This window comes from Miscanthus floridulus, chromosome 1, assembly GCF_019320115.1.
Source record: "Miscanthus floridulus cultivar M001 chromosome 1, ASM1932011v1, whole genome shotgun sequence".
Classification (NCBI taxonomy): Eukaryota; Viridiplantae; Streptophyta; class Magnoliopsida; order Poales; family Poaceae; genus Miscanthus; species Miscanthus floridulus.
The window spans coordinates 199,408,097-199,428,973 of NC_089580.1; the positions used below are offsets into that span (position 1 = coordinate 199,408,097).

Consider the following 20,877-nt stretch of genomic DNA (forward strand, 5'->3'; position numbering starts at 1 on the left):
GTGCACCAGGATGACTCTGGGATCACGCTTCGACAGACCGCCTACGCCAAGCGCGTCGTTGAGCTAGCTGGGCTCACCGACTGCAACCCAGCTCTCACTCCGATGGAGGAGAGGCTGAAGCTGAGCCGCGACAGCACGACGGAGGAGGAGGTGGACGCTACGCAGTACCGGCGTCTTGTGGGGAGCCTTCGCTACCTCGCCCACACACGGCCGGACTTGGCATTCTCCGTCGGCTACGTTAGTCGGTTCATGCAGCGACCGACGACGGAGCACCAGCAGGCTGTGAAGAGGATCATCCGCTACGTTGCGGGGACTCTCGACCACGGCCTCTACTACCCAAGGTGCCCTGGGGCGGCACACTTCGTCGGGTACAGCGACAGCGACCACGCCGGCGACATCGACACCAGCAAGAGCACGAGCGGGATCCTCTTCTTCCTCGGCAAGTGCCTCGTTACCTGGCAGTCGGTCAAGCAGCAGGTGGTGGCCCTGTCCAGCTGCGAGGCCGAGTACATAGCGGCCTCCACCGCTTCGACTCAGGCGCTCTGGCTCGCTCGACTGCTTGGTGATCTCCTCGGCAGAGACACTAGAGCGGTGGAGCTCAGGGTGGACAGCAAGTCCGCCCTGGCCCTGGCAAAAAACCCCATGTTCCACGAACGCAGCAAGCACATCCGGATGAGGTACCACTTCATCCGAGTCTGTTTGGAGGAAGGGAGCATCAAGGCGAGCTACATCAACACCAAGGACCAGCTTGCGGACCTGCTCACCAAGCCCCTTGGGAGGATCAAGTTCCTTGAGCTCTGCTCCAGGACCGGGATGGTTCAACTCTCCCACAAGACGACGCACAAGACTTAGGGGGGAGAATGATGGATAAGTCTCATGTGTGGTTGGTCTTTGTGGGGCTGTGCTGCTCACATGGTCCTTGTGGCTGTTTTTCTGTTTTTAGGACAGCATCTTAGACTAGAGGACAGCATCTTAGAGGACAGCATCTTAGACTAGAGGACAGCATCTTAGCTAGGACAGCATATTAGCATCTTAGACTAGCATCTTAGACTAGCATCTTGGCATATGCTTGGCTGGCTAACAGCCTATAAATATGTAACCCCAACCCCTCAGGTTGGTATGGCATTTGTGTGAGCTTGTGTGAGAAATAGACAAGAAAATTGCCCCAACTCCTAGTGTCATCCTCTCTCGATGAGAGTAAGAATTCTCCTACTACCAAGAGTGAGAATTCAGCGACTAACACACACAGACATATGTGGTCCTTTTCCTGTGAAAAGTGTGGATGGTTATGATTCGTTTATAACATTCACAGACGACTACTCTCGTTATGGCAATATTTATCCAATTAAAGAAAGATCGGAAGCATTGGATAAATTCAAAATATTTAAAGCTGAAGTTGAAAATCAGCACAATAAGAAAATCAAGATAGTACGATCAGACCGAGGTGGAGAGTACTATGGGCGACATACCCCATATGGCCAAATTCCTGGACCATTTGCAAGGTTCCTATAGAAAAATGGCATAGTTGCTCAGTACTCCACACCGGGGGAGCCTCGGCAGAATGGAGTGGCTGAAAGACGTAACCGTACCTTAATGGATATGGTAAGAAGCATGATGAGTTACTCCACATTACCGATTAGTTTATGGATGGAGGCACTGAAAACCGCCATTCACATACTTAATCGAGTACCAAGTAAATCGGTGCCTAAAACACCGTATGAATTATGGACAGGAAGGAAACCCTCACTTAACCATTTGCGTGTGTGGGGCTGTCCGGCTGAGGCAAAAGTGTTTAACCCAAACATAGGAAAGTTACTCCAAGACAGTCAGCTGTCATTTTATTGGCTATCCAGAAAGATCGAAAGGATATCGCTTCTATTGTCCTGACAGACATACGAAGATTGTGGAAAAAAGACACGTTGTGTTCTTGGAGGATAACATGATCAGGGGGAGCATGGTAGCACGAGAAATCAGCCTACAGGAGAAGCGGGTACATGTACCCACTCCGATGGTTGAAGAACCATTCTTCACGCTACCTGCTGCTGTTGCACCGACAGTGCAGGACACTGTAGTGCCAACACCTGTTGCAAGTTCTCTCGTGGCGACAATGAATGAACATGAGGAACCTGTCCTCGAGGAACCTATCCTTGAGGAACCTATAGAACCAAATGTTGCACATGAGGAAGAACAACAACAGTCCAATGTGGAACAAGTGCCGGAGGCACCTAGAAGGTCTCAAAGAATAAGAAGATCAGCTATTACTGATAACTATGAAGTTTATGAAACAAAAGAATGTCAGATGGGGGATGATCCCACCTCATTTGAAGAAGCCATGAGAAGCGACCACTCATCAAAGTGGCTTAAGGCCATGGAAGATGAATTGAAATCAATGAGTACCAATAAAGTTTGGGACTTAGAAAATATTCCTAAAGGAGCCAAAACAGTAGGCTGTAAATGGGTCTACAAAATAAAATATGACTCCCAAGGGAATATAGAAAGATTTAAAGCGCGACTTGTGGCGAAAGGCTTCACGCAAAGAGAAGGGATTGATTACAATGAGACGTTTTCTCCAGTCTCGTGTAAAGATTCCTTCAGAATTATAATGGCACTTGTAGCCCACTATGATTTGGAGTTACATCAAATGGATGTAAAGACGGCTTTCCTAAATGGGGATTTGGAAGAAAATGTTTATATGGCACAACCGAAAGGTTTTGTCGTAAAAGGAAAGAAAATATGGGATGCCGCCTGAAGAAATCAATCTACGGATTGAAGCAAGCTTCAAGGCAGTGGTATTTGAAGTTTGATAGAACGATAAAAGGTTTTGGGTTTGAAGAAAATGTTGAGGACAATTGCGTTTATGTAAAGTTCAAGAATGAAAAGTACATATTCCTAATTTTGTATGTGGATGATATCTTGCTTGCTAGTAGTGATATCAATCTACTAATGGAAACGAAAAAATTCTTGTCCTCAAACTTTGATATGAAAGATCTCGGTGAGGCCTTGTTCGTTTTGTGAATAGAGATTCACCGAGACAGGAGAAAAGGGGTTCTAGGATTATCGCAAAAGGCATACATAGAAAAGGTCCTGAAGAAATTTAGTATGCATACGTGCAGTCCTTCACCTGCTCCTATAGTCAAGGGCGATAGATTTGGGGAACATCAGTGTCCCAAGAACCAATATGAAATTGACCGAATGAAAGCGGTACCGTATGCTTCAGCTGTTGGAAGTTGACAATATGCTCAAGTGTGTACACGTCCTGACTTAACTTTTGTTACCGGGTTACTTGGCAGATATCAAAAGAATCCAGGAATTGAACATTGGAAATTAGTGAAGAAAGTCCTGCGTTATTTGCAGGGTACGAAAGGCCTCATGCTTACGTATAGAAGATCTGATTCCCTGCAGATAGAGGGGTATTCAGATTCTGATTATGCGGGCGATGAAAGAAAATCCACGTCAGGATATGTATTTACTCTCGCAGGAGGGGCTATATCGTGGAAAAGCTCCAAACAAACCGTAACTACATCATCGACAATGTATGCCGAGTTTGTAGCATGCTATGAGGCAACGGGGCAGGTGAATTGACTGAAGAAATTCATACCCGGATTGAAAGTGATTGATAATATAAATGAACCACTGAGATTGTATTGTGATAACAATCCAGCGGTACAGTATGCTCACAACAATAGGTCAAGTGGTGCTACCAAACACATTGACATAAAGTACTATGTTGTGAAAGATAAAGTTCGGGATCATATAATAAATCTTGAGCATATAAGTACAGAGAAAATGCTCGCGGATCCGCTCACAAAGGGCTTACCACCCAACGTGTTCAGAGAACACGTAGCCGGCATGGGTTTAAGGGAAAGCCTATGATTCCCGAACATACGAAGGGCCCAAATAAAGTTTACATTTCAAAACGGAGAAGTGTATTGTGGCTGCTAGTCTAACGGCACTAATTGTTGTGACGATGGGACAGTTCTATGCACTAATCTGTGATGAAATATGATGGAAGCAAGAAAAATATGAATTGAAAGTTTTGAGTATGAAATTAAAGAACGAAGAATAGATGAGAGATCAAGGGGGAGAATGCTAGGTTTGATCTCCCACCAGTTAGGCCCAACGGCCTTTTGGGCCTTGTTCTCGCGCCCTGATCGGGGGCGTCCAACCCTACATTGTTGGTGGGCCCCCGTCGCACAGCGCTATAAAGGATAGGTGGGGGCCGGGGCTCGCTGTACGAGGTTCACCACGCCGCCAGTCACCCCACCGACATCCTAACCCTAACCCGATCTTGAGAAGGGGCGCTGCCAGCGACGGGAAGCACCACCGACGCCGGCAACGCCACCCCGACGCACACGCTGCCGCCAAGGACGCCACTGCGCCGACTCCAGACGCTCCACCGAACATCGCTGCCGGCGCGCAGATGGCGTCCGCCAACGAGATCCCGGCCGGTGCTTCGACCACTACGGCCTTCGATGGCCTGCTACCTCTCACTCCCCTTCTCTCTGCCTCTCTGTAAATCTTGAACATGTATTCCTATCCTAAATACCCGATCTGGTGAACTTGACTCGATTGAGTCCTAAGAAACTCTAACAAATTTTGCCTGATATTATCAGCCCCTCTCAAAGCGCCATTGTGCCTGGCCGTTTAATAACAGATAATGTTTTACTAGCATATGAATTGATACATTATATGCACAACATGAGTGGCAGACATGGAGTTGCGGCTTTCAAACTTGATATGAGTAGTAAGGCCTATGACAGGGTAGAGTGGATCTTTTTGGAGAAGATAATGAGGATTAAGGAAGATGGGATTTGCAGAGAGGTGGATTAACCTAATCATGAAGTGTGTGTGTGAGAGAGGGCTAAGTTTCATTTAAGGAAAAAGTCTAACTGACCCCCCCACCTATCATACTTAGTCTACTTCACCCCCCCAACTATGAAACCGTCTGTTTTACCCCCTGAACTTTCCAAAACCGTCTATTTTACCCCCTGGGCGGTTTTTCAGCGGCGGTTTTGCTACAGTAACAGCGGATTTGCTACAGTAACGGTAGTTTGCTACAGTACCGGTGGTTTTGAATTTTCTTTTTTTTATTTACTTTTGGTGAATTTTTGAAAAATCATAGTAAATCATAGAAAAATCATAAAATGAAAAATCTAATTTTATTGGACTCCACATGAGTAGATCTACACACTGAATATATAATACGGTATGCTTTAGTACAAATTTTTTTTGTAGCTTTAGATTAATTGGAAAATCCAATTTTGTCTGTAATTAATTGGAATAATTCATAGCTGCAGCTTCTATGGTCCAATTGTGGTCAAATTTTTATGGTACGCTAATTATTGTATGCTTGAACTATAGTAAAAATTTTGTACTCATTGGACTATGTATAACTTAGTTATAGATAAATTTCAATTAATTACAGATAAAATTGGATTTTCCAATTAATCTAAAGCTACAAAAAAAATTTGTACTAAAGCATACCGTATTATATATTCACTGTGTAGATCTACTCATGTGGAGTCCAATAAAATTAGATTTTTCATTTTATGATTTTTCTATGATTTACTATGATTTTTCAAAAATTCACCGAAAATAAATTAAAAAAGAAAAATTCAAAACCACCGGTACTGTAGCAAATCTGCTGTTACTGTAGCAAAACTGCCGCTGAAAAACCGCCCAGGGGGTAAAATAGACGGTTTTGGAAAGTTCAGGGGGTAAAACAGACGGTTTCATAGTTGGGGGTGAAGTAGACTAAGTATGATAGGTGGGGGGTCAGTTAGACTTTTTCCTTTCATTTAAAATCAAGGTGAACAGGGAATATACGGAGACCATAAAACCAAGGGGATTACGGCAGGGGGACCCGTTATCTCCATATCTGTTTATTATCTGAGTTGAAGGTTTTTCTGCTTTGATGCAGAGAGCTGAAAGAAACGGTGAGAATGAGGGTCTTAGGATCTGCCATGGAGCCCCACGGGTTAGCCACCTTTTCTTTGTGGATGATTCCCTCATCTTTATCAAAGCGTCAGCCACCAGGCATAAACATCTGCAGAACATTCTATCCTTGTATGAAGGAGCCTCTGGCCAGGTGGTTAACAAAGAAAAAACAGCAGCCATGTTTAGCAGGAACACCCCAGTCCAAGTGAGGCAACAAATGTTATCTGAACTAAGTATCACACACACACTACTAGCAATGACAAGTACTTGGGACTACCTGTACATGTTGCAAAATCAAATAAAAAAATAAATAACTTTTGAGTACATTAAGCAGAGAATTTGGGCAAGGATTCAGGGTTGGCAGGAAAAGCTCTTACCTAAGGCAGGAAAAGAAATTTTAATCAAAGCAGTAGCACAAGCTATTCCTACATACACCATGTCTTGCTTTGACCTTTCCAAAAGCTTATGTTATGAAATTAGCTCTATGATAGGGAGGTATCGGTGGAGCCAGCAAGACAAAGTTAACAAAATTAATTGGATTGGATGGCAAAAACTGACAAGGTCAAAAAATCTAGGGGGGCTGGGCTTTAGGGACCTTCATGCCTTCAATTTGGCCATGTTAGCTAGACAAGGGTGGTGTCTTCTTACCCAACCTGACAGCTTATGCGCTAAAGTGATGCAAGCCAAATATTTTCCAACCGGAAAACTTCTTGAAGCTACTGTTAAAGGTGGAATATCTTATACATGATGGAGCACTCTGAGAGGTATGGGGCTCTTAAAGGAAGGTATAATATGGAGAATTGGAGACGGAAACCAAGTGAAAATATGGTCTGATCCATGGATCCCCAGAAGTGAAACTAGAAAGGTTATCACTCCCAGAAACAGGTCCCTCCTCACCAAGGTTGCTGAATTGATTGATCCATTGACTGGGACTTAGGATATTCAGCTAATCAGAGAGACCTTTGTCCCAGATGGCATGGAAGACACAGTTGCCTGGTATGCTGACCCCAAAGGGCTTATTTTCTGTCAAGTCTGCATATGCATTGGCAATCAAGTGTCGCGGCCATTTCTGTAAGGCAGACACATCATCCTCAATCCTCAATGTGCAAATTGGATCAATCTGTGTGGGAAAAAAAATATGGGGTCTAAATGTCACCAACAAAATCAAGGTGTTCATGTGGAGGTTGGCGCATAACAGCCATCCAGTGAGAGTAAACATCAAAAGGAGAGTAATAGAGCTGGACACCCTTTGCCCAATGTGCCATCGCCTTGATGAGGACTGTGGCCACCTCTTTTTCAAATGCAAACAGATTTGGAGAAGTCTTGACTTGGAAGATCTGAGGATGCACATGGCCAATCAAGGAGCTGCTCTTGATGTCATGGATCTTATTTTTTATCTCCAAGAAGAAATAAAGCTGAAAGTGGTCACTCTCTTATGGTGTTGGCCGAATGTTAGAAACAAAACAAACCAAAGGGAGAGGAAGTACATAACTGAAGAAGTATGCAGCTCCGTTTTGTATCACTCTTGCCAAATGCAGAAGTTAAAATCAGCTCCGCCCCCCTTGGAACCAAAACAACATGGAAAATGGAGGCCACCTCGAGAAGGGTTTTACAAAATCAATTGCAATGGCACGTTCTTGCAGAATAGCAAATCTGGAGGATGGGGATGCATAATCCGAGATCACAAAGGAGCCTTTATGGCTGCTGCTGCAGGGCATTTGGAATTTCTTTCAAGTGCCCTTCATGCTGAAAGTTTGGCGTGTTTAAAAGGCTTGGAATTGCAGCAACTGTTTGGATGCAGAAAGTGTTAATTGAGTTAGACGCCCAGACCTTGATGGCTTGATGTCTGCACTTTCTTCTAAAGATTTTGATCGATCAGAGCTAGGGATGCTCTTCAGAGAAATCAAAAGTTGTATGGCCTTTGACTTCATATGCTGTAATATTACTAAGTGTATAGGACTTGTAATGTTGTAGCTGATTGCCTAGCGTCTTATGGTGCCTGTTTGGATGTGGGTAATTCTAGTTTGTGGCTAGATCAGAGTTTGTAATCCCTCATGTTTCCGGTGATTTACCGGAATCGGTTACTTAATGGAATTGTGTTTCCATCTAAAAAAAACATCATAGGAGAGAAGTAAATAACCTCAGTGGCACAGAAAACCATAGCTGACAAAGATGTGTTGATGCAAAAGTGGATCTGCAAACACAAAGGGCTAATACCCGAATCGTATCCAAGGCGTGCCAGTCGATTTGACCTGTTAATCGACAAGGATGAAGATACGAGCACTTTGGTCCTGACAACAGCGATACGCCCGGAAGTCACGGCCAAGAGGTACTCACGCGGAACTCGAGGATCGCCGAAGGTCGCACTGAAGCGATGCAGCTCGCCGAATCAATGAGAACTCGTAAAGAGAAAATAATGCAAATTGACGAAGTCGCCGAAAAGTAAGTAGATGCAAATAGGAGTAAAAATTGGTTTTGATATTGATTGATATATCTATTACATTGCCCCTCACTCCATATTTATACCCTGATCTAAAGAGACACAACCGAACACAACTAGGACACCAAGCCCATATCTAAGGAAACACGTGACTCTTACATGAATCATACTCTAACAAATATAGAAAAGGAAATCAACTCCTATCTATTTCCCTGTCCGCCTTAATTACGATGGAAATCTCACTGTCCTTCCTTCCCATCGGCATACCCCTGTTTCATCGGCAATAGTCTTCAAGTCTTCCCTCATCAGCATACTCCTTGTTTCATCGGCAGTAGTCCTCAATCTCCCTTCATCGGCATACTCCCTTTCATCGGCAGTAGTCTTCAAGCCTCCCTTCATCGGCATCACCAGCTATCGGCAACCATCTTTACAAGCTGGCTTTCATCGGCTATCAAAGTATACAGTAACTTTCCCCTTGCCGATTAGTCCACTCCGACATTTTAACACGTGCAAAAAACGGTGTCAACACATGCCCCCCAATTTCGGAGTATAAAACCATTAATGCTCCGAAATTTACTCCAGATTACCGTAACTATTCTCCAAGCCAAAACCTGATCTGTTATCAAATCCAATCAAATCTAATCCTGATTCACGCACTTCAGTAAATATCGCACAATCGCCAACCACTCTTGCCTTGATTATGGTTAAGATACCGAAACAATAACCCATCGGCAAGATCTTAACATGATAATGCTGTCATTTTCAGAATTAAAATATCCTGTACCGATATCTCTTCCAAGTCATGATTACTTGCCATCAACCCATCTGTACAATCCCCTGATCATCGTGCAACAGTTACCATATCCATCTGAACCACTTCGACCTACATGCGCGCGGCATAGAGATAAGTCCAAAATACCCCTACTCCAAGCGGCTTATAAATAGATTCCTCCGGAACACTGTCTTCTACCCTCAGACTCCAATCTTTGACATTTTCTCTTTCCGGCGGCGACTCCGACGAACCACTGCACGACCTCAACCAACAAGAACCCTTCTCCAGCGTTACCTCAAGTCTCCGGCTCGTGCCTCATCTTCTCAAGATAATGGCATCAACTTCGACGTCCCCGCGGTTCGCTCCACTTCCATTACCTTTACTTTGATTCCCCTAGTTTTTGCAAATCCATACAGTTGGTGATTTTTCCTTTCTTTTGTTCTCCGGATCCTTCAAACTTAGGAACTGCGCAACAAATTAGTTATTCCAACCGATCAGCCGCATGTCCAATGCCTAGGACCAATGGGCAACCCAGATCCAACCGATCTGATTAATGCAGAGGTTAACAGAATCCCCTTTAGAGCCCAAAATTTCTCTCTGAATTTATGGAAAGACACATTCCGATCTTGGCCCAAAACCACCAAAGGGTGGAAAGATTGGTACTTGAGGGTTAATAGATCGATGCAAGTATACTGGGCAGAACGGAATTAGACCAATGCATTAGGCTATCTATTGCCGATATGCAGAAGAATGAATCGATGATGATTGCAGCTGCTTACTTCTGGTCAGACACAACAAACACTTTTATGTTTGGACATGGCCCAGCTACTCCTACACTTGCCGATGTCCACATGCTCACTGGCTTGGATATTTCAACTGCCGATGAAGGCTCCATTTATGGTAGAAAATCTGAATATAGGGTGAATACCCGCAACATCGGCGGTTGGACGGGATACATTCAAGAATACCAGAAGACTGGGACACTTAACCAGAGGGAACATGCCACATTCTTGAATATGTGGTTAGAAAAATTTATTTCTGTGGTCGATCAGTAGGACCAACCAACGCCTTCCTCCCCGCAGCTGAACTTTTGGCTAATGGCGTAAGGTTTCCTCTTGGCCGATACCTTCTGAGCTCCACTTATCATCTTCTTCATCAAGTGTCTCAGAAACTTCTGCTTGGCGAACCCATCGGCAACCTAGGAGGCCCGTGGTGGTTTATCAACATGTGGCTGAATGCCCATATGCACAAACGTTTGCAATGGGACTTTTTTGCCCAACAATTCCCACGAGAAATTGCTGAAGACCATGTGCTTGGGGATGATGAATCGGCAACACGCTCACCCCTAATTTTGGTGAAGCCATAATTTCCTGGAACAGAGGCCAATGAAGACCAGATCGGCAGATTCTTCCAAACTTCTACAATGGTCTTTCTCGTGATCATAGGGCCTGGGTACCTTATATTGACGAGGAAACAGATTTCCCCTTCTTTTCAACTTTGCCGATGACACCCTGAATCAGGATAAGGAACTCATGATGGCCATCATTACTCCCAGGGCAATTCCAGTGAATACATTTGGTAGCGGGAAAAACACCAACATTTCATATGAATTTTACAACCCATCGGCAGTATCCCGTCAATTGGCTTTTGGGCAACTGCCAATCAAACTTTGCTTTGCCGATGTGATCAAACCCAGGGAAACAATCACCTGTGGAACAGATTGGAACAAGGTAGTACAACTCTCCCCCGATGCCGATATACAGATGTTGATATATCCACCTGGACGCCAGTATCCTTCATCACCGAGTCATACAAGCAATGGTGGCGAGAGTGGAAGGAACAACTGTTTGCAACTTCTGCTCACACATATCGGCACATGATCGACCCTGAATATGCCATCCCTGACGACGCAGTAAGTTTCTTTTAACTCCTTTTTGCTTTTCCCTACATATATCAGTAACTGACTCTCTATGACAGGTTAACAACCCAGCACCATCGGTGAGCAAAAGTGGGAAACCCTTCGATCTTCAGCCTATTTCCCCGATATCACCGATCGGCTACAACGCCCCACCTTAACTGCTTTGACCCACCAGAAGATCCGTACCAATACCATCACCTCTAAGTCCAGATTGGCTACAGCTAGGGCCACTCCATCGGCTGCTGCTACAACCTTGGTCAAGGCATTCAAGGTAACAACCTTGTTTATTTCTACTTATACCGATTACAAACTATATTAACATTAATCACCAGGGGGTAAGAGCTGCCACTGGATCGTCATCGGTAATTCCTCCGATATCAAGCACCACTTCTTTTGACAAACCTTCAGAGGTTCTCTTGACTTCTCATTTTATCGTTAAATATCATACCTTACACTTTTTGCAGCAACAATTGGGTACATCGGCAAGCGTACCAGACGTCCAAGCTTCACAACCAACAAGTGCCGATGCCCCCCAGCCAATCGTTGCCGATGCCCAAGCAAAGCGCAAAGCTTTAACAGATGCCGAGGCACAGCCAAAACGACAAAGGTCCATGCCGATCCCTACATCTGCCCCAATGTCATCGGTCATCATACCTCAAGAGCCAACCACTGATGAAGTCACAGAGGACATCCCATCGGCAAGCTCAGCCGATCCCTCACACGACACACTCCAGGTTGTTTCTTCCAGTCAAGCACAGGAAATTGCCTTGAAACAGGTAAACCGATTAACCTAGCTGATTTACAATTCATACTTATCCTTAACGACCTCCTTTTCTTTTCTCAGGAACAAGACTCCCCAAACAGCCTATTCTCCTTCGCTATTGACATCTCTGACGATGATGGAGAGGAAACAAGTTCTTCCCTTGTACTGGGAACAATATCGGCAGAAACTAAGTCCAGGTTGGAAGCTCTCCTGAACTTGCTACAGCAGGATACCGCCCAACTGGTAGATGACTCGGACCCCGCAAAGGCAATTTTCAAAACAATCCGTGGCCAGGTCCCTGCCGATGTTGAAGAAGTACTCTTCCCAGCAGCCCATTTAGAGAGTCGCCAACTACAATATCAACGGGCTGCCCAACGTATTGCCGATAGAGCAGCTCAGGCTCAACTCAAGAAGAGATGCTACAACTGAAACAAATTGCCGATGAGAAGCACAAGGGCATCGGCAACTTGCAGACTTCGGGTGCTGAACTTAAGCAGAAAATCTTGGATTTATCAGCAAGGAAGATGGCTCTATTGGCTGAATTGAAGAATCGAGGCAGCTTAACTCATGCTCAACAAGAAGAAAGCCAGCTACCCAATGCCATCAAACCCTTCAGCAAGAAAGAGATATCCAGGCTCGCAAAGCTTTGGCCATGAAGAAAAAACTCAAGCCGTGGAGGGTACTGCCGATGACGATATCAAAGAAATGGAGGAAGCCGAGCAGATTCGCCTGCGTGCGATATTAGCTATCCAATCCTTGTTGAACTTGTAATCTTGTTTATTGTATCGGCACTTTATGAGACATTGACATCCTTGCATAATTCTAGCCGATAGGACTGTTATCGGCACTTATACTTTTATGCATCCATCCAGATACTAGGGTAATATTTCTTTAAATATTTTCCATTTAATGCTCTAGGAAACACAACCCCTTCGAGGGTTTCTAGAATATATGCGTTACCAGGAACAGACTGATTTATCCGATATGGACCTTCCCAATTAGGAGACCACTTTCCAAACTTTGAACTTTTAGTCCCAATCGGTAAAACCAATTTCCAGACCAGATCTCCATCGGCAAACTCCTTTATCTTCACCTTCTTGTCATACCATCTGGCTACTCTTTTCTTATTTTCTTCGATGCTAACTAAAGCCCTTAACCGATGACCCGCCACATCTTCCAACTCATCCTTCATAAGAGTATTATAATCATCGGCTGTCAGCTGATCTTGAGAACGTATTCGCCTAGAGCCAACTTTAATTTCCCAAGGCAATACTGCATCGTGTCCATATACTAACTGATAAGGCGTTACTTTGGTTGCACCATGACATGACATCCGATATGACCACAAGGCTTCATTTAATACTGTATGCCACCTCCTAGGATTTTCTTCAATTTTGCGCTTAATGAGTTTGATGATCCCTTTGTTAGAAGCCTCAGCTTGACCATTAGCTTGAGCATAATATGGAGAAGAATTTAAAACTTTAATTCCCATACCTACAGCAAACTCATCAAATTCTCCTGATGTAAACATAGTGCCCTGATCGGTAGTGATAGTCTGAGGAATACCAAATCGGTAAACAATATGCTCTTTCACAAAATCAATCATATTAACCGATGTCACCTTTTTCAAAGGAATTGCCTCAACCCATTTTGTGAAATAATCGGTAGCAACCAGAATAAATTTATGTCCCTTACTCGATGGCGGATAAATCTGACCAATGAGATCAATAGCCCATCCCCGGAACGGCCACGGTTTGATTATAGGGTTCATAGCCGATGCAGGCGCTCTTTGAATATTACCAAACTTTTGACATCCCTGACATCCTTTAAAATATTTAAAACAATCTTCAAGAATAGTCGGCCAATAGTATCCATTCCTTCTGATCATCCACTTCATCTTGAAAGCCGATTGATGCGCACCACACACTCCTTCATGAATTTCACCCATCAAAGTTTTCGATTCATCACTACCAACACATCTGAGTAAAACTCCATCTATAGTTCGATAATATAATTCATCATCGAGGAGCACATACTTGGTAGCTTGGAACCTTATACGTCTTCAACCTTTTATATGGATCCTTTAAATAATCGACAATCTCCTTTCTCCAGTCATCGGTATAACTGCCGATGTTAGCACTTCCTGAATAGGCTGATACCCTGAAGCATGCTGAGCTAGTCGATTAGCTTCCTCATTATGCAATCGAGAGATATGTTCAAGACGAAAATCTCTAAATCCTTTCAACAATTGCAAACATCTTTCATAATACGAAATCAAAGCTTCACTTCGGCATTCATAAATTCCAGCCAATTGATTTATAACTAGCATAGAATCACCAAAGATTTCAACAGCATCGGCACGTATCTCCTTCAGTAATTCTAACCCTTTTATCAAGGCTTGGTATTCAGCCTGATTGTTTGTCGATGTAGCAACAATCGGCAATGAAAACTCATACTTCCTTCCTTGAGGTGAAATTAACACAATGCCGATACCTGCTCCTTCACCACATGTGGACCCATCGAAGAAAAGTGTCCAGGGAGCAATCCAGAGAGTCCACTGTATTACAATGCTGAGTGAGACAAATCAGCCATCACTTGCCCTTTAACTGCCTTAGTTGATTCGTAACGTAGTTCAAATTCTGATAATGCTAAAATCCACTTGCCGATTCTACCACTTAATATCGGCATCGACAGCATATACTTGACTACATCGTCTTTGCATATGACCGTACATTCGGCAGATAACAAATAATGCCTTAATTTGACACAGAAAAGTATAAACATAGACATAATTTTTCGATGGCCGAATACCTCGTCTCAGCATCCACTAATCTTCTGCTCAAATAATAAATAACACGTTCTTTCCCTTCAAATTCTTGAATAAGAGCTGAACCGATAACTGTATCATCAGTTGAAATATAACCTGAAAGGCTTCCCGTGTTGAGGTGGAACTAGCACTGGAGGATTTGTTAAATATTTCTTAATTTCATCAAGGGCTAACTGCTGCTCAGCTCCCCATACAAATTCCTGATCGGCTTTCAATTTAAGTAATGGACTGAAAGCCTTGATCTTACCCGACAGATTAGATATGAATCTTCTAATGAAATTAATCTTACCGATCAAAGATTGCAATTCAGTCTTATTGGCAGGAGCAACCACCTTGTTAATTGCATCAATAGACTTCCTACTGATTTCGATGCCCCGCTGATGCACCATAAAACCCAAGAATTGACCTGCCGATACACCAAATGCACATTTATTAGGATTCATCTTCAATCCATGCTTCCTTGTACACTCCAGTATCTTTCGCAGATCGGCTAGATGTTTTGTGATATCTCCAGACTTAATCACCACATCATCAATGTAGATCTCCACTAATGTGCCGATGTATTCATGAAAAATAAAGTTCATAGCTCTCTGATAAGTAGCACCGGCATTTTTCAACCAAACGTCATGACTATCCACTCAAACAACCCACATGACCTGGACATCTGAAAGCAGTCTTGGGAATATCTTCTTCAGCCATGAATATTTGATTGTAGCCTGCATTACCATCCATAAAGCTGATAATTGATGTCCGGCTGCAGCATCAATCAACAAATCAGCAATCGGCATTGGATAGCCATCCATCGGTGTGGCTTTGTTGAGATTCCTGAAATCAATACAAACACGAAGTTTTCCATTTTTCTTATAAACAGGAACCACATTAGAGATCCACTCTGCATATCGACACTGCCGAATAAACTTTGCCTCAATTAATTTAGTTATTTCGGCCTTAATATCAGGAAGTATATTAGGGTTGCATCGGCGCGCTGGCTGCTGATGTGGCCGAAATCCAGATTTGATAGGTACCCCGATGTTCAACTACTGATCGGTCTAATCCAGGCCATCTCAGTATAATCCCAAGCAAAACAATCTTTATACTCTCTTAACACATCAATTATTTGCTGCTTACAATACGGAATCTAATCTTAGCACTAATAAAAGTAGGTCTTGGCCTATCACCATTACCGATATCTACTTATACTAAATCATCTGTCGAGTGTGAACCCTTGACCTAATTTTCCATCATCGGTAAACCTATCCATTAAAATTCTTCTTCAGAACCGACTGCTTGGATCGGTGGAATTATCATAATCAGCAACTCTAAGGAACTCTTTTGTCCCAAACTTCTCCTGATATGCATTTAGTTCGCTCATAAGTATCTGATTTACTGCCCAATGCGATGATATAAGAAGAATCAACCAGGGACAACCTCAATCTTATCCCCAATCCACTGTACGAGGCATTGATGCATTGCTAGAAGGAACACAATAATTAGCATGAATCCAATCCCTCCCTAGAAGCAGATTATATGCACCATTGCCTGTTATAACAAAGAACGTCGTCGGTAAGGTTTTGCTTGCCGATGGTCAATTCAATGCATACTGCCCCCTTTAGCCGGCGACACATTGCCTTCAAAATCTTTCAGCATCATATCGGTTTTGGTCAAGTCTTGATCTCTCTTTACCAAGTTTTCGATACATCCCATAAGGCATAATATTAATCGCAGCCCCTCCATCAATAAGTACCTTAGACACAGGCTGCCCATCAACTCTGCCCTTCACAAACAAAGTCTTAAGATGCTGTCTCTGTCATCGGTAGGTTTCTCAAAACAGCCATCATTAGATCAGTGTCAACTGAGCTACTTTGATCAGAGAGAACAACCTCTTCCTCATTATCAGATAGTGCCAAAAATTCCATCGGCAACATGAATACCATATTAACATCTGCCGATGGACCCTTATTTTTGTGTTTTACCTGCCACTGCTGATGACCGGAACCTCTCATTGGAGGAATTTTCCTCCTTGGTATAAATTCCTCCTGACGCTCAACGTTGCATCCTCCTTCTCTGTTGTCTTTGTTAGACCCTCCGGGCACCATCGAGGAAATTTGGTTTTCCAAACCAGCTGATAACAGGTCCTAGTCGATTCCACACTGCGTATATTAGGGTCCCTATAGAATATTTCCTCATCGGGAACTCTTGCATTTGTCATTTCCTCAAGCTCCTCTTGATTCCTCGGAAAACATCCAGCGCGTTTACCAAGCCTTCATGTACACTAAGTCTGCCCCCCCAGCCGATCATGTACTGATGCTCGGCTTCTAATCGCTCATTGATAAAATAAACCCCGATTGCCAGGTTGAAATCTTCTTTCTGACCGATTGACCCCATAATAACCATTGCACTCAGGGCAATTTTCAACAGTTGGCAATTTAATACCTTCCTCCCAGCAATGGATAAAAAACGGGCACCTCCAATGATCTTTATGCCGATTGCCATTCTTCCCGACGTTTTTCTTCTTGCCTGTTGTCGATATCGATCATTACGCTGACGCCAATTCTCCTGCTGCCTTCGATGAGTAATCACAATGCCAGGTCGAGGAGGTTTTTTGGAACTACTGCTTTCTCCAAGCAATCCCTTACTTCTTGCATCATCGGTAGTTATCCGATGTTGAGGATCCACTGATGCGTTTTTCTCAACAGCCTCGGACGTTAATATCTTGGTCTTCCCTTTGGCCTCCAATGTATTTGCTGGAAATGGGGTTGTTGATCAATTTTCATCGGCCTTTGGGCATTAGAAGTACCAAACTTAATTCTCCCAGATTCAATAGCCGATTGTAACTGTTGCCTGAACACCCTTGCCACTCATTTGTACTGTGTAAGTTGCATTGTGCCATTTGCAGTACAAGATCTTCAATTCTTCTGCTGATGGAATCACAATGATTAGGTGACAGCTTAATTTGGCCCTCTTGAAGCAGAAGATCAAATATTTGTCGGCCCTTGGTGATATCAAAGGTGAACTTTTTCTGGCTCTTTTTGACCAAAGGGACAAGATATCGGCTTTTTTATTCTTAACCCACTCAGCTAAGCCGATAACTGGTTCTTCATCAGAATCAGAATCTCCTACTTCTTCAACAAATGATACCTTTTTACTCTAATTCTTTTTAGGTTCAAAACCCTAGTATCTTGATCGGAGATCCTTTGCACAAGATGACTGAGGCTTTCAAATTCCTGAGAAGCATATCTGTCTTTAAGATGTGGCAATAACCCTTGGAAAGCCAGATCGGCAAGCTGCCGATCATCCAGCACCAGACTGTAGCATTTATTTTTTACATCTCGTAGTCTTTGCACAAGCTCTCTATCGATTCATCATTGCGCTGTTTCAATTTACTAAATCGGTAAGCTTCTTTTCATGGATTCCAGCAAAGAAATACTTATGAAATCTGTTTTTTCTAGATCAGTCCAGGTAATAATAGAATTTGGTGGTAATGAAATGAACCACGTAAATGCCGATCCAGACAAAGATGATGAAAATAATCGAACTCTTACTTCATCTTGCTAGCTGCCTCTCCACATTGAATATGAAGCGAAATGACGTATTCCATATTGATTGTATCATCCTGCCCGGAGAATTAGTGAATTGGTACATCTAGGTATACCTTTGTACCAATTTGGGAGAGGAATTAAATCATATGCAGGAGGATATGGAGTCCGATAAAGATATGGAGTCCGATAAGAATAAGTATGACCTTGGGCTTTATCCCAAACTGATCTTCATAATTTCTGATATCCTATCGGCCCAAAAAGCTCAGCTTCCTGCTGACGAACTGGCTGAATTTCTACAGGGAGTACACTGCTGACATCCTTCCATATATCTTTGTGGCCCACGATCTCCAGCAATCGGCATATTTGCCGTTACTTGTGGTCCATTAACCTGTTTGGAAAAGGATTCATCGGCTGAGCTACGATGCTTGATTCTGAAACACCACTTGCATATAACCTTGTTGAATCCCTATAATCTGTTGATTTGCCTGAACTGTGTGTTGAACAGGTAACTGTCCTGACCAACCATTATTAGAACCCATCGGTACAAAACTCACCGATGGCTGGTATTTGCTGACATTGTTTGGATAATTATAACCAGCTTGAGGCATAAACTAAACCCCAGTTTGACTCATAACAGGGGCTTTCTGCTGTATCGGCAGGTAAGCTTGCCGATGGATTTGAACTGGGCGTTTGAACCGAAGGCATCTGGAAACCTCCTGGAGTTGGTTGCAATAGTAGTTGTTGTGGCATATTGAGGCACTTGGGCCATCGGCGAAACAGCCAATGGTACAGGAGCTTTTCCCTACTGCGTCAAACACACTTGAGGTAATCCAGGATTGAAAGCAGATGACCCCGGAGGGCATACCATATCCCCACCAATTAGTAGGGATCTGGCTATTCTGAGACACAGGGCCTAACATAGGCTGATGTCGATTAGATCTGTACTAAGCTGAATTCGTCCTCCTGGTAGTACCGAATCTGATCGTATCGGTGTAGATTGAATATTAGGTAAGCCTGCCGATACCTGGAGAAGAAGTACTTCTATACCCACAACGGCCGAGGGAACCGTGGAGTATTGACAGATGCCGGGCTCTGGTTGTGATAGGCGGAGGCCAACATAATGCGGTGACGCTTGTCCTTCTTTGAGAGTTCGAACCCACAGCATTATGAACAGTATTGGACAACACATTGGAATGATTAATCAAAGCATGATTTACTGCAGAATTAACCATCTCTTGAAGTTTACCAGGGTTGGAGGTCAAAGGTAACCTGCCGAGGCAACGAAAAATCTTGCTTCTGGATGACTTGTCCACTCTTGTTCAGGCTAATAACGTTTCAGACAAAGCTGCCTGTATTCTTTACGGCCTTTTCCATAGCCTGCCTCTGTTCTTCCTTAAGATCTTCTTCTGATACCCGCGATAATATTCCCCGCATCGATCTCGGAATTGAACATATTGATCGGATTGATTTGTCCCACCGGGCGTGCCAAAGATGTGTTGATGCAAAAAGTGGATCTGCAAACACAAAGGGCTAATACCCGAATCGGTATCCAAAGGCGTGCCAGTCGATTTGACCTGTTAATCGACAAGGATGAAGATACGAGCACTTTGGTCCTGACAACAGCGATACGCCCGGAAGTCACGGCCAAGAGGTACTCACCGCGGAACTCCGAGGATCGCCGAAGGTCGCACTGAAGCGATGCAGCTCGCCGAATCAATGAGAACTCGTAAAGAGAAAATAATGCAAATTGACGAAGGTCGCCCGAAAAGTAAGTAGATGCAAATAGGAGTAAAAATTGGTTTTGATATTGATTGATATATCTATTTACATTGCCCCTCACTCCATATTTATACCCTGATCTAAGAGACACAAACCAAACACAACTAGGACACCAAGCCCATATCTAGGGAAACACGTGACTCTTACATGAATCATACTCTAACAAATATAGAAAAAGAAAATCAACTCCTATCTATTTCCCTGTCCGCCTTAATTACGATGGAAATCTCACCTGTCCTTCTTCCCATCGGCATACCCCCTGTTTCATCGGCAATAGTCTTCAAGTCTTCCCTCATCAGCATACTCCTTGTTTCATCGGCAATAGTCCTCAAATCTCCCTTCCTCGGCATACTCCTGTTTCATCGGCAGTAATCTTCAAAGCCTCCCGTCAATCGGCATCACCAGTTATCGGCAACCATCTTTACAAGCTGGCTTTCATCGGCTATCAAAGTATACAGTAACTTTCCCCTTGCCGATTAGTCCACTCCGAATATTTTAACACGTGCAAAAAAACGGTGTCAACAAGGTCAGCATGCAACCCATGCATGACAGAAAGCACCAGGTGAGTGGCAAACAGTACGAAATGAAGCCACAAGAATAAGTTAACTGAAGAAAAATTTGAAGGAACTGTAAAGGAATAAGGACTCAGTTTGAATCATCTAAACAACATGTGGCAGCAACTTTTACAGCAATACAGCATATATCAACGTGTTTCTCCATTTTGTCTGTTTAATCACTCACATATTATCGTGGGGAGCTATATATTTAATCAACCCTTCTTCTTTTGCCAAAGAAATCTATTATATTTATCATAGGAGAGAAGTAGAGAACCTCAGTGGCCCAGCAAAGTAGCAAACCATTGTTGAGAAAGGGTCAGTATAGCAACCCCCGCATGGCAGAAA

General features: G+C 43.5%; 1 long non-coding RNA gene across 2 annotated transcripts in view; it reads right to left on the reverse strand.

The window, feature by feature from the left end:
* Positions 1-20,877, reverse strand: part of LOC136449983 (uncharacterized) — a 34,508-nt gene extending 13,631 nt beyond the window's left edge. For both annotated transcript variants that reach the window (XR_010758231.1, XR_010758230.1), the window contains exon 1: positions 20,807-20,877. This is a non-coding gene — a long non-coding RNA (uncharacterized lncRNA). The remainder of the gene's footprint in view (positions 1-20,806) is intronic.